Source organism: Euprymna scolopes, chromosome 31, assembly GCF_053919585.1.
Source record: "Euprymna scolopes isolate OS-2025 chromosome 31, ASM5391958v1, whole genome shotgun sequence".
Classification (NCBI taxonomy): domain Eukaryota; kingdom Metazoa; phylum Mollusca; class Cephalopoda; order Sepiida; family Sepiolidae; genus Euprymna; species Euprymna scolopes.
The window spans coordinates 16,095,703-16,110,702 of NC_136512.1; the positions used below are offsets into that span (position 1 = coordinate 16,095,703).

Consider the following 15,000-nt stretch of genomic DNA (forward strand, 5'->3'; position numbering starts at 1 on the left):
AGAGAAACGGCCGGGCTAAATAGACATGTGGCAGCGAGATACTTTTTTGGTGGTGTCGAGACAGAAGAGTAACGGTAATAAAAAATGTTGTTACAAAGAGAGAAAAATAACAAACCGGATTTTTATTTATTTATTTTGTTTGTTTGCAACGTTACATCTTCACTATTTTTATTTTTACTATTCGCTCGTCTTTAATGATCCACATGACTTCAGAGTGACCCCTATTTTTTTTTTCACCAATACTTACCTTCAATTTTTTATTTTCATATTTCCCCATTCCTTTTCTTATACACTTATCCCCAGTTATCTTATTTTTATCTTATATTGTTTATAATTTTAATATTTTTAATCTTTTTATCTATTTTCTTATTTTTGTACCTTATACTTTATATTTTATATTTTATACTTTATATTTTATACTTTATATTTTATACTTTATATTTTATACTTTATATTTTATATTTTATACTTTATATTTTATATTTTATACTTTATATTTTATACTTTATATTTTATATTTTATACTTTATATTTTATATTTTATACTTTATATTTTATACTTTATATCTTATATTTTATACTTTATATTTTATACTTTATATTTTATATTTTATACTTTATATTTTATACTTTATATTTTATATTTTATACTTTATATTTTATATTTTATACTTTATATTTTATACTTTATATTTTATACCTACTTTCAAGATTTCTTAATTTCTCATTCATTTTCATTTCCAATCTAAATGTAAATGAGCCAGCTTTTTTTTCTATATTTACATTTTGTATAATTCTGGCCCTTCACATCTTCTGATGAGAAGCATTTAGCTTCGGAATGAGATGGCATATAGATGTTTCGTTTCTTCTTTTTCACTTTTTATTTATTATTCAAATGTTGTAATAAAGTTATATGTAACTTTTATTATTTATCTTTGACTTAATATCTTTTACTTTATATATATATATATATATACATATATATACATATATATATATATATATATATATATATATATATATATATATATATATATATACGGGCAAACAGTTAATAAAACATGTTAGAAAACACTTTGAAATGAGTTAAAACATTTAATCTGAAAAGGAAACACTAGACAAGTGGATAGTCCTTAATCCGCGGAGTTTCGGAGAAATACTTTCCTTCTCATCAGAGGGTAGGAATTAGCAAAATGCGGGATCGGATTTTGCATGCAGAAGTATTTGATGAAACAACAAGTAAGTCAAAGATCTTACTTGAAAACAAAAAAAGTGAAGCAGAGCGAATATGGTGAAGAAAAAGGTGATTGCACATGAATGGATAGTCTGGTGGAAGATAAATAATCCAGTGACGGTAACATCCAAATGTATAACTTCAAGAAAGTTAAAAGAATTCCCATTTGCACAAGTAAAATCCAAGGAAATCCCGTAATTGGAAGAAGATGGTCCATAATAATGGAATAATTCTCAAAAATGTGTACAAGGGAAAAAGGAAAAGATTCCAATAATATTAATAAAAGAAAAATAAAATATGCTTTTCACTCTACTTCCTAGACATATATATATAAATAAGAAAGATCAGGGAAGAAAAAGAGGAGATAAAAAAAATGATAATAGAGTTAAATATAAAATATAAAATAAAGGTAAACAAATTTCAAAATGACTCAGACAGGAAATGTTAAAGGCGCGAAAAAAATATATAGGGCAAAATTATATAGGGCAAAATAATATAGGTCAACTGAAATGTACAGGTCATCACTTAAAAAAATGTCAGCAAGAGTTGTTAGAAGACACTAAATGGAAAATAAATAAATTAATAAATAAATAGAAAATAAATAATAAATAAAGAATAAATAAATAAATAAATAATATATATATATATATATATATATATATATATATATGGTAAAACTGGTAATTAGTAAAAACTTGAAGAGAGTGCTCAATACTATTGCAGAGCAAATATGTGTTTTATTTTTTTTATTACCGTTTTATCTGTTTGGCTACATATGTTTCCGATGTTGGATCATGTTTACAGCGAGAGATGTGTGGTTCCGCGGAGGTTAAGCCAACCCTCTCTTTCTCGCTGCTTCCGCGTCTACTTCTTTTCGCCCACCGCAAGTGACGGCCGCCTTTCCGTCGCCGCTTTTTTTGGTTTGCAGCAGCCGCCGCCACCGCTGCCGCAAAACTCGCGACATGCCGACATACCTCCTCTTATATATATATATATATATATATATATATATATATATATATATATATATATATATATATATATATATATATATATATAGTCATCCACATCCAGTACTGTTCCATTGTTTCACAGCCCATCAGTGCGGCTAGACAAGCAAATGCCCCTCTCTCTCTCTCTCTCTCTCTCTCTCTCTCTCTCTCTCTCTCTCTATATATATATATATATATATATATATATATATATATATACAGAGAGAGATAGAGAGAGAGAGAGAGATGCAGAGTGATCAGAGATAGATTCAGTTTGTGCAACAATATCCTTGATCTGTAGTATTAGACTCAACATTGCATGAAAATGAAAGATAATAATAATAACTAGCGGGACCTGTGGAAAGTCCACAGGAGACTCATATGTAATATATTGATTTTGTCTTTCTGTAGATTTTCAGCGTAAATGGAGGTTCTCTGATACTATTGTAGTTCTTTTGTTAAAACAGCAAAGTATTTATCTAAGCTAGCAAGGACACCCGGCGTAGCCCGATCGTTAAGTATGCTATGATACTTTAATTCTTGCATATTTCGTGATTTCGCATACGAGGGGCGTGCAATAAGTAATGCCCCTGATCCACTTCCAGTTGTCTGATCTAGCTGAAATTTTGCATGGGCAATGATTTATATCTCTACGGGTTATAAGGCAAATTACAGCTCTGAACTAATGGTGGTTTCTGTTTTACAGCTGTTTGAACTGAGTCAGGTGTGAAATGAAGCCTGTTGAACGTCGAGCAGTGATCCGGTTTTTGTATTTGAAAGGACGCACACCACAGGAAACTTTTGATGAAATGAAAGAAACTTATGGTGATAATGCCCCATCATATGACCTTGTAAAACGCTGGCATCGTGAATTCAAACATGGCCGGAAGTCTGTGGAAACAGCCCCAAGACCTGGTCGCGCCCTTTCTGCCATTGATAAGGAATCTATCCGTCAAGTTGAGGCTGCCATTTTGGAAGATTGGCGCATTACTATTCGACAAATAGCTTAAGATGTCAAGATTAGTACAGAGTCTGTGGAAACTATCATTCATGACCATTTGCATATGCATAAGGTGTCTGCCAGATATATTCCCAGGTTGCTCACACCATTCCAGAAGCGAGAACGCGTCGAGTGCTCGAGGATGAATTTGGAGATGTGCCAAGAAGATGAGTCAAAGTTTTTCAAAAGACTGATTACACAGGATGAATCCTGGGTCCATCACTATGATCCAGAGACCAAAGCCCAGTCAATGCAGTGGAAGCTCTTGGGCTCACCACCTCCAAAGAAGGCAAGGGTGCAGCCCTCCGTTGGCAAGGTCATGCTCACAGTCTTCTGGGATCAGGACGGAGTAGTGATGACAGATTTACTGGCAAAGGGTACCACAATTACAGGAGCCTATTATGCTTCACTTTTGAGGAAATTAAGGGAAGCTATCAAAATCAAGAGGCGGGACAAGATCAGCAAAGGTGCCCTCCCCCTGCAGGACCACGCTCCGGTCCACAACTCGCATGTCGCCAGATCAGAAGCACGGGCGTGCGGTTATGAAATCCTACCCCATCCTCCCTACTCTCCTGACCTTGCACGCTCTGACTTTTACCTCTTCCCAGCCATGAAGTTGCTTTTGAAAGGAAAGCGTTTCCCAGATTATGCAGCCTTGATTTCTGAAGTCACGTCGTGGTTGGAGGACCAACCTGGGGTGTTCTATAAAAACGGTCTCCAGAGCTGCATCAAACGATGGGAGAAATGCATAACTCTGGGTGGTTCCTATGTAGAGAAAGACTAATAACTGTGCCAAGTTTTGTTGCTCTACTGCTATGGGAAGTGGGTCAGGGGCATTACTTATTGCACGCCCCTCGTATATTATAGAGTTAATGTTTTTATATATTATAAAGTAATGTTATAAAGTATATATATATAACGTGAGTTCCTTAAACTATAATCGAAGAATTCTTGGTAAAATTATTTATTATAAGAAATGGAAGCCCATAACAATTAAACGACAGTCACTCGGCTGTAAGTGTGAGACAGAATATATAACAAATACGCTGTCCTATTAATATATAGATGGTGTTGATGATGATAATGATAATAATAAACCTCCTCCTCCTCCTCCTCCTCCTCCTACTACTACTACTACTACTACTACTACTACTAATAATAATAATAATAATAATAGGATCGCTAGGAACGAGACCGAAAAACTTTTAAAAGAGAATGGGAGAAATTGGAATCAGAGGGATGGCTGATAAAATGCAACGGGTAACGGTAATGAAAACGGCTGAAATATTAAGGAAAACCCTTGAATGCGGAAACTAACACACATGAACTACATGCACAAACTGGACACGCAGAAAATTCTACAGATGTAAAATATAAAGGAACATTGAATGGAACCATGAAAACTGAAACTGCGCCCCTACCTCTCCTCATTTTTTTTTTTACGTGTGTGTCACCAAAAACTGATGCCACATCAAATAAGTGAGGAGGGTCAAGGAGGATGGAAAGATCGAGGAAAGAAAGCACTAGCCAGACCTCCGCTGGATAAGTGCAAAGAAGACTGGAACCTTGAGGATGTTTGTTGCCACCCAAATTCCAGTCGCTGCTAACCAGAAATTAATGGTAAACGGTAAATTCATCTACGATGGTTATCGAAAGAGGTGGAGAGTACTGGGAATCTAGATAAACTTATTGTCACTCAGACTCCAGAGAACACCACAAATTGTTCTAAAAGATAAATCTTTGATGGTGGCCTGTGTGACTACTCCTAGTGAGTAAATAATAATAATAATAATAATAATAATAATAATAATAATAATAATAATAATAATAATAATAATAATAATAACAACAAATAAACAAAAAACAAATGGACAATTAAAAATTGAAATAATCCTCTCCACATCTCGGTCAATTTCAAGTCTCACATTGATTAATCCGTTAACCGTTTAAATTATAACAAAAGATCCATGAGCAATTTTCTTGGATCACCATTGATACATTTCTGAATCAAATATGGCGTCCACATCATTCAATGTATCGAGCATAAATAGGATGTTTATTAACCTCTTCTCGATGGAAGCTTAGACACAAGGTCAGGTGTGGTTTTGAAGACTCCAACGTACTCGAAGAAACGCGCTTTAGCCTACAAAAAATGCCTGGGCAGCCTTCCCTCCTCGGTACGGGAGCCTCAGGCGATCAGCAATAAACTAATCCCGTCTCAAAGATACAGAGAAGATACAGCCTAGGAAGGTGGACTTTCTAGAACTCGACAAAACCATACTTCAACATTACAACCAAAATCGAGCTCATGTAGGCACTTTTTCACAAACAAAAGAGGAACGTTAATATACAAGCACATATACTAAGCTTATCCAATTTATACGATATTCATCGAGTTCAACGATTACCACGAAACATTGTTGCGCAGTCTCCAACCACACCTCTCTCCAAGTCGGCGCTGTTAATTACCAGTGGCAAGCAGAAATTTCAGGACGAATGGAAACAATACCGAGGTAAGTGGAGAGCACATACAGCGCCTGCTATTCCCAAATAGTCTCCCATCCGATACTGGCCAAGCCTATCGTTGCTTAATTTTGGTGATCCGACGAGAACCGGTGCGTACACGTTATTATGTCGTATATATTATGCCCATTTATATACACACATGCACACGGCGCCAGCAGAAATACACACGGATACTCAGTTTCATTTTTCATTCCCAACTCATCTTTAACTTGTAGTGTTATTTAGCGCGTAAGAAGAAATTTGGACACTCTGGACATATGGAGTGACTTCACTCCCAAGTGCTGTTTGGATTCCCGTAATTAGTACATACGTTGTATTTATTCGTATCGTTTGTGTATTGACCTTTGGGTCTTTTGTTGGTTTGTGTACAAAATTGCCTCCAAGGGAAGTAATCCAGCACCCTAGAATAAACGTTCTAGCACCAAATTATTTTTTAATCCAGCGTGAAGAGACAGACAGATAGATAGATAGATAGATAGAGAGAGAGAGAGACAGAGGGGGGGGGGGAGAGAAAGAGAGGGAGAATTGCTAAACTTTATGAAATGAAATGTTGAGTATTCTATATATATATATATATATATATATATATATATATATATATATATATATATATATATATATATATATATACACTTGTGCCCGATATTATTCATACCCCTCGGATCTTTGAGATTTCTATAAGAATATTGCTCAAACCAGAAGGTAGACAATATTAAAGGGCTTTCAAACAATAAATCAAGCATAAGCATTTAATTTAAACTCAACAAATAAATAAATTATGCAAGTTTGAAACATTATACAAAGAAAAACAATAATGGCACTAGTCCAAAATTATTCATACCTCTCTTACTAATAGTCAATAGCATGCCCTTTATTCTTAATAACTGCCTGTAACCGTTTGGGACATTTATCAACAAGGTTTTTACAAGCATCAATACTGATTTTTGACCATTCTTCAATGCAGTAGTTCTCCAAATCCCTCAAATTTCTAGGTTTCCGCTTTTTAACCTCAGTTTTCACTATGTGCCAGAGGTTTTCGATAGGGTTCAGATCGGGACTCTGGCTAGGCCATTCCAAAACATTAATTTGATTATCCTCAAACCATTTCCTGACTATTTTGGCAGTATGTTTTGGATCATTATCCTGTTGAAGGACCCAGTTTGGTCCTAAATGGAGCTTCTCCGCATCCTGTCTAATGTTTTTCTGGAGTATCTCCAAATATTGCTCCTTCTTCATGGTTCCATCCATCTTGACCAAACTACCTGGACCACTAGCCGAAAAGGAGCCCCAAAACATTAGGCTATCACCACCATGTTTCACCGTGGGTATGGTGTTCTTTGGGTTGTAAGCTTCTCCTTTCTTCCTCCAAACGTAAGAAGCATCCATATGGCCAAACAATTCAATTTTTGTTTCGTCAGTCCACAAAATACTTGAGAAAACGGACTCTGGAGAATTCACATGGGTCCTAGCAAACTTTAGACGTGCTGCAAGGTGTTTTCCAGTGTGCAATGGAGTCCTTGTTGGTCTTCTTCCTTTCAGACCATTTTCATGCAGAGTCCTTTGCAAGGTTTGCCTTGATATTTTTATGCCAGAAGACTCCAGATTTTCTAAAATGTCCTTAGTAGTGGTGGTTGGATTTGCATTAACACTTCTTACAATATTCCTGGTGGCTCTAGCAGACAGTTTCCTTTTCCTTCCTCTACAAATCAAGTTGTTTGTTGTGTGGTGGCTCTGGATTTTTTTGATGATGCTCTGTACTGTTGCTGTAGGGACCTCAAATTTCTTGGAAATTGACTTGTAACCTAAACCATCCTTATGTGAATTCACAATTTTTGTCCTAAGATCATTACTAAGCTCTTTTTTCTTCCCCATTCTAATAATTTTTATTCTTTTAATGGTTTTCAGTTGATATCATTTTAATTTCTGGAAAATGCAAAAAACGAAATGAAATTAATCAAAGGTTGTATAAAAGCATTCAAAATAAGAATCAAACAGGAAACAAACAGTCAGAAACTCGATTAATACTGAAAAAATAAGGGGGTATGATAATTTTTGAACATTGCAGATTTTATAAATAGCTGTATATTTCTTTTATTACAGGTATCCCGAGATTTTAAAATGACGAAAATGATCAGAAGAGGTTTATTAAGAATATGTATCAATATGGACGTAAACAATAAATTCTTACAAAGTTACACCTAATAAACTCAATTTTCAAGGGGGGGGGTATGAATAATATCGGGCACAAGTGTATATATATATATATATATATATATATATATATATATATATACAATTTAGCCAGTAGAGTTTAGTTTCCTAGAAGTACATCCAATGAAACATGTGTCTACCAAAGAGTGCTCAATGAGTAAACAGAGCAGATATATATATATATATATATATATATATATATATATATATATATATATATATATATATACTCATTAATATAATATATATATATACCCATTAACCGGCGTTGCCCGGTGGTAGCACTCATCCCCGTCGCATAAAAAATTAAAGTACGGTTTGTGTTGTTGTTATAGTCAAACCGTCAACTTCTTCATGTAAAGAACGGCAATCGGAATCGATATCTCCAACTTACCTATGTTAAGAACAGCTTTCGCAACAGATGCCCCATTTTGTGAGTGTGGGTGTGAGTGTGGTTTGCAAGAAATTAGCTCGTAATGTAAGGTATGTAATAATAAAAAGCAATATATCTTGCGTTGTGACTTATTTGGGTTCAAAAATTAATTTAAAAAAAAACCCTTCAACAATAGTTATAATAGATTAAAGTACGCGGGAATAGTTTTAAAAATCAATGGTATTTTGCATTATGACGTATTTGTGTGAAAAAAGAATAGTTAATGTGAGTGCGAGGTCTCCGGAAAGAAAAATCTATGAAAATGTAAATAGCAGAGCTTACCAGTTCAAGCGCCCCCCCAACCAACAAATAAAAAAAAAAAAAAAAAGAAAGGGGAAAAAATCTGTATCGGTACGATTGTTGTTTAAAACAAAAAGTTATTTCGCAATCCAAAGTAAATCAGAGCGTGTTCGTGTTCATTTCGTCAGGAACCATTGTTTCATTTTGTGTGGACGCCTTTTGTGTTTTTCACTCTTCACCAGATGTTGTTGTCACAAGTAAAGAAACGTTAAATGCTGGTTACGATGTAGGAAGGAAAAAGACAATGTTATTTTTGAAGTATAATTTTTATTCAAGAACAAACAAAAGAGGTCGTGTACCTCCACACCGAACGTAGTGATAAATAGAGAAATGATGAAGTTAAGATAAAAAAAGATTATATTTATATAATTTACATTTATATATATATTTATATTATATTTAAAAGTTAAGATTAAAAAAGAGAATAATATTTATATAATTTACATGCATATATATTTATATTATATTTATAAGTTAAGATTAAAAAACAGATTATATTTATATAATTTACATTTATATATATTTATATTATATTTATAAGTTAAGATAAAAAAGATTATATTTATATAATTTACATTTATATATATTTATATTATATTTATAAGTTAAGATTAAAAAAAAATTATATGTATATAATTTACATTTATATATATTTATATTATATTTATAAGTTAAGATTAAAAAACAGATTATATTTATATAATTTACATTTATATATATTTATATTATATTTATAAGTTAAGATTAAAAAAGAGATTATATGTATATAATTTACATTTATATATATTTATATTATATTTATAAGTTAAGATATAAAAAAGATAATATTTATATAATTTACATTTATATATATTTATATTATATTTATAAGTTAAGATTATAAAAGAGATTATATTTATATAATTTACATTTATATATATTTATATTATATTTATAAGTTAGATAAAAAAGATAATATTTATATAATTTACATTTATATATATTTATATTATATTTATAAGTTAAGATTAAAAAAAAAGATTATATGTATATAATTTACATTTATATATATTTATATTATATTTATAAGTTAAGATTAAAAAACAGATTATATTTATATAATTTACATTTATATATATTTATATTATATTTATAAGTTAGATAAAAAAGATAATATTTATATAATTTACATTTATATATATTTATATTATATTTATAAGTTAAGATAAAAAAGATTATATTTATATAATTTACATTTATATATATTTATATTATATTTATAAGTTAAGATTAAAAAAGATTATATTTATATAATTTACATTTATATATATTTATATTATATTTATAAGTTAAGATAAAAAAGATTATATTTATATAATTTACATTTATATATATTTATATTATATTTATAAGTTAAGATATAAAAAAGATTATATTTATATAATTTACATTTATATATATTTATATTATATTTATAAGTTAAGATAAAAAAGATTATATTTATATAATTTACATTTATATATATTTATATTATATTTATAAGTTAAGATATAAAAAAGATTATATTTATATAATTTATATTTATATATATTTATATTATATTTATAAGTTAAGATATAAAAAAGAGATTATATTAATATAATTTACATTTATATATATTTATATTATATTTATAAGTTAAGATAAAAAAAGGTGTATAAATTATTTGTAAAGTAAGAGTTTGCAATCGAAGAATAACTTTTTGTTTTCACTTTTTTAAAAGTAAAAACAAAAAGTTATTTCGCAATCCAAATTAAATCAAAGGTTGTTCGTGTTCGTTTCGTCAGGAACCAGTTTTTCACTTTGTGTGGACGCCTTTTGGGTTGTGTAAGTCTTTATCGGATTCTGCTATCACAAGTAAACAAAAGCTAAATGTTGGTTAAGGTTTAGGACGGAAAAAATCTGTTATTTTTTAAGTATATGTTTCTGTCAAAAATAAACAGCAGTCGTGTACCTTCTCACCGAACGTTGTGATAAATAAACAAATGATTGAGCTAAGTTAAGATTTATACAAAAGAAAAAATGGCATTTATTTTTAAAGTAAGAATTTGTAATATAATAAAATATGTATTTTTAAAATAAAAATAAAACGTGAATAAATAATGTCATAATTTGTACGTACGGAAATGGCATGTTTTATAGTGGCGATCTGTTCATTTAATGGTGGAATAAGCGAATAGCGGAATTTTAGAATGTAACTTCTCAGCCAATCAGCCTGAGCGGATTTCTGTACGGGAGAAATCATTATTTGTCTAGATTTTAGGTGGTAATAATATGCGATCGTGTAGGAATTCCGTAGTCAGTTAATAACTGCTAAAACCCAGGAAAATAGAGTAAATTATAAATAAACACGGTGTAGAAGGTGGTCGTAAGAGAAGTCAGCGAAGTGAGGGTGAAAATTTAGCTACTTTCTCTGTAGGTTATGACGATGATGAACGTAGCGCTCCTCGGAATAACTGTAATGTTTTAATATTACGAAATAATGTGTATGAAATTGAATTCTGTAGTTAAATAACGTAATACCTAATGGCGTAAATACAATAATTATTTATGTGCCATCTGTTGTTGTCAACCTACAGTAGTTTCATCTAAAGGGGAAAATTGCGCCTCTTTTATTATATACAAGATATATATATATATATATATATATATATATATATATATATATATATATATGTATGAATAAAAAATCAATACGAAAAATATATAAATGTTTATATACTTTCTGTATTCATTTCCTGTGTGTTGACGTGTAGGAATACAAAAAGTCTTTTGAAAAAAAAAACAAGAATGTTTCCTTCAAAAGCACATTATTTTCGACCGATCCTTCGATCTTCCTCAGTGTGAAATATACTAGCAATCTATTTTACTAATTTTGCACCCCAAACAAGGCAAAGTGCCACTAAGTCGTAAGGGGATGCTATTTGGGACCAAATTTGCAGGAATACTATGTAGGGAGTTGGGCAGCAAGATGTCTGTTCACATTACATTTGAACTTCTGCATGTTAGTACAATCAGGGAAGCAGAGGCCTGGGAGGGAATTCTAAAGTCTAGCAGTTTGAGGAAAGAAGATATTGAGTAGAAGGCTTTACATCATCTAGGGATCTCTATAGGGTGGGGGTAGAATTTGCTGCCTGTCGGGTTTGTCGGGGATATTTAAGGGAGTACTAGTGCTTTGAGTCCGTTCGAGCACTCATCATTAAAGTATTTGTAAAACAGGCACAAGGAAGCCATATTTCGGTGATGGGACAGAGGTTGGAGTTTGACAGATAATGCGGGACTTATTAGGTTGGCAACTTTTTTAAACCCTATCTAGAAGCGAGAGACTAGTAGCAGATGTACTAGCCCAGATGTGACAACAGTATTCCATGCATGGGTGAATAGTTACTTTGTAGAGATACAGGATAATCTCAGGTGTAAGTAACCTTCTAATACAGTATAGAGAGCCCACTTTCCTCGCAGCAACCTTAGCAATTATTCGGAATAATAAGACTGATGCTTTTGCGCATAATATCAAATCGAACATCAAAATATTTGTCTTCAATAAATTACGATCGTTACATGTTGACACAGACCCACACGCTGTATGCAGGCTCAGTCGCAAGGAAACAAACAAGAAATTCGACTCAGCTTTTTCGATTGAAATGAAAGGTCATGATACATTCCAAACTACCACATTGAATATTTAAAAGTCTTCTTTGCTCATCTCGTCTGGCTCGTAGTTTAAAAAAAACCCTACCGTCTCAACACGGGCTTAAAAATCTCGCACACCACCACGAAGCCACACGTAAATCGTACGCCAGCACACGCTTTTTTTTGTCCTCGCCACGTGGTGGATTTCTTCCTCTCTTTTTTCTTTCCTTTCTCTTCTTCTGCTGTGACGTCAGATCGCGCACTGATTTGATCATTTGCATATGTGTCATGCTGCTGCTGTTGCTGCTGCTAAATATGCTAGAGGCTCTGTTACAGGATTTCAAGTGATTGCCGCCGTGTTGAAATAATTTTTATTCTTTAGTATTTATTTTGTATACATCTATTGATATAAAATTAGAGATATTTATATGCTTGTATATTTCTATGTATAAGATACACTCCTAAACTAATTAATCGATCATTATGAGTTTTGGAGCAAGCGTAAGGGTGAGTAACGTGGCAAGCGTAAAGGTGAGTAACGTGGGGTTAGTTTATTTTTATCCGAAGGGGGTAAAGAGAGGATGAAAGCCTTTGAAAGTTCAGATCCTGAGGTAAAAGTCATTAGACATCATTTAATTAATAGTCGACATAATCACGTTGACACACCGGTTCCCATTCGATCACCGAAGTTAAGCAACGTTTAGACTGGTCACTACTAACATGGGTGATCATTTAGGAATTCAAGGTGCTGTATGTGTTCTTCACTTATCTTGGTATTGTTTCCAGTCGTTTAGCATTTCTCCTTGCCACTGAACTCAAGCAATGCTGATTCAGGAGAGGTGTGGTTAGTGATTGCGTCACCCCTGCCTCATAATTACACGCGCAGTTACTCTTACAGGAAGGAGGTTTCCAATTAATATTCCATGAATTTAAATCTCTTAAGCTTAACCATTAAGCTTTAAACATTTTCTTGAATCAAAATCACGTAGCGGATTTTTATCAAAATTGGAATAAAGATTCTAGGCTTAAACCAAAATTTAGCAGTATTATATATTTGGTTTTAATCTTCGTAAGGGGACATAAAAGCGTTGCAAGGTGATTCTGTGTGTGAAATTAACTTTATCCATCCTAAAGTGTTATTCTTTTTTGTCTCTAAAATCGACTGAATAAACCATTCCGCTATTGTAATGTGTCCACCTTACGAATAATAAATCGGAATATCATTCAGAAACTAATGAATATTACTGAAGAAACGCAGACCTTAAATCTAATTGTAAAGGATTGGGGATTAGTCTGCGGAGTCCGTCACTTTAAACGGACGAACACTTGCCATAAAAATAACGAAAGACGTTGCAGGGAAGAGAAAAAGGCATCCCCGCTAGGCTACGGAGCCTAGTTTGAATTCTGTCACGGTAGGATAAGCTGCTTCTAGTAGCTCCTGTCCAGATGTGGCAACAGTATTCCATCGTTGGCTGTACTTGGCTTTTATATAGTTCCGTTCGAAATTTCGTGCAGATTCTCGAGTTCGACAGAAAGTTCGATAGGATACAACTGAAGAAGGTCGGAGGTTACATCGAGCGAAACGTTGTGAAAATAACACTCAAGATGAGAACAGTAATCCAAAGGATGTAAATAATGCGAATAATCAATCGTAAAGAAAAAAGAAATGTGTCAGAAATGAAAACTGAATGTGACTTACCGAACTATTTCTTACGTGGAAAATGATCGGCAAAGCTTCTCGGAAGCTGCTTTTCTGAAAATAAAGAATAAAAGGATTAAGTCAGATTAAAGGATTAGATTAACTTCTTGGAACTAAAATCTTGGAAGAAACTACTGTCACTGGGGAACAGTTTTGAAATAATTTCTCTTCAAGTCAATAGCCCTGTATCTTTCTTATAGTGTATGATGTTAGAGAGAGAAAGGAAGAGTGTGAGATAGATAGATAGATAGATAGATATTGAGAGAGAGAAAGAGAGAGAGAGAGAGAGAGAGAGCGAGAGAGGAAGCAAGAAAGATTTATGTTTTCTAGTGTCTGATATTAAAGCGAGGAACACACACACACACATACACACAGAGAAACTTGTAACTTTTTAAAGTGATTCATCTTAAAAAGAAAGAGACATAGCTCTTTTATCGTGTCTGATATTAAAGAGAGAAAGCGATAACGATATATATATATATATATATATATATATATATATATATATATATATATATATAGAGAGAGAGAGAGAGAGAGAGAGAGAACAAGGGAATACTGAAAAAGATTAAGGGCGCCTAGAAGTGTTGTATACTAAGGTTGTCTTGGGAAAGACGGAGACAGTTCAAATTTGACACTTGGAAACTAAACAAATTAAACAAAATAAAAAGAATCGAAGATCCATTTGTTACATAGTATAGACCATACGCCAGTAAGTGGTGGTTGAGTTAGCTGGTATGAATTTTTACGAGGGTCACCTTTAGTGCATGTCACAATATCGTATCTTCAAACAGAATTATATCCAGAGACGGTTGATGTGAATTGAAGCGAGGAGCAAAAGATCACTGTCCAGACAAAACGTTGAATGATATCACGTTTTCGAGCGAGAGAAACGAAGGTTTTAGGCCAGTCTCTCCGTTGGAAGGCTAGCGAACCTTACTAACCCAATTACCA

General features: G+C 32.6%; 1 protein-coding gene across 1 annotated transcript in view; it reads right to left on the bottom strand.

Annotated features, from left to right (window-relative positions):
• Positions 1-15,000, bottom strand: part of LOC145255652 (uncharacterized) — a 268,590-nt gene that overhangs the window by 75,359 nt on the left and 178,231 nt on the right. Inside the window, exon 2 of the mRNA XM_080114195.1 lies at positions 14,047-14,100. The gene's annotated coding sequence lies outside the window, so the exon portion shown is untranslated. The remainder of the gene's footprint in view (positions 1-14,046; positions 14,101-15,000) is intronic.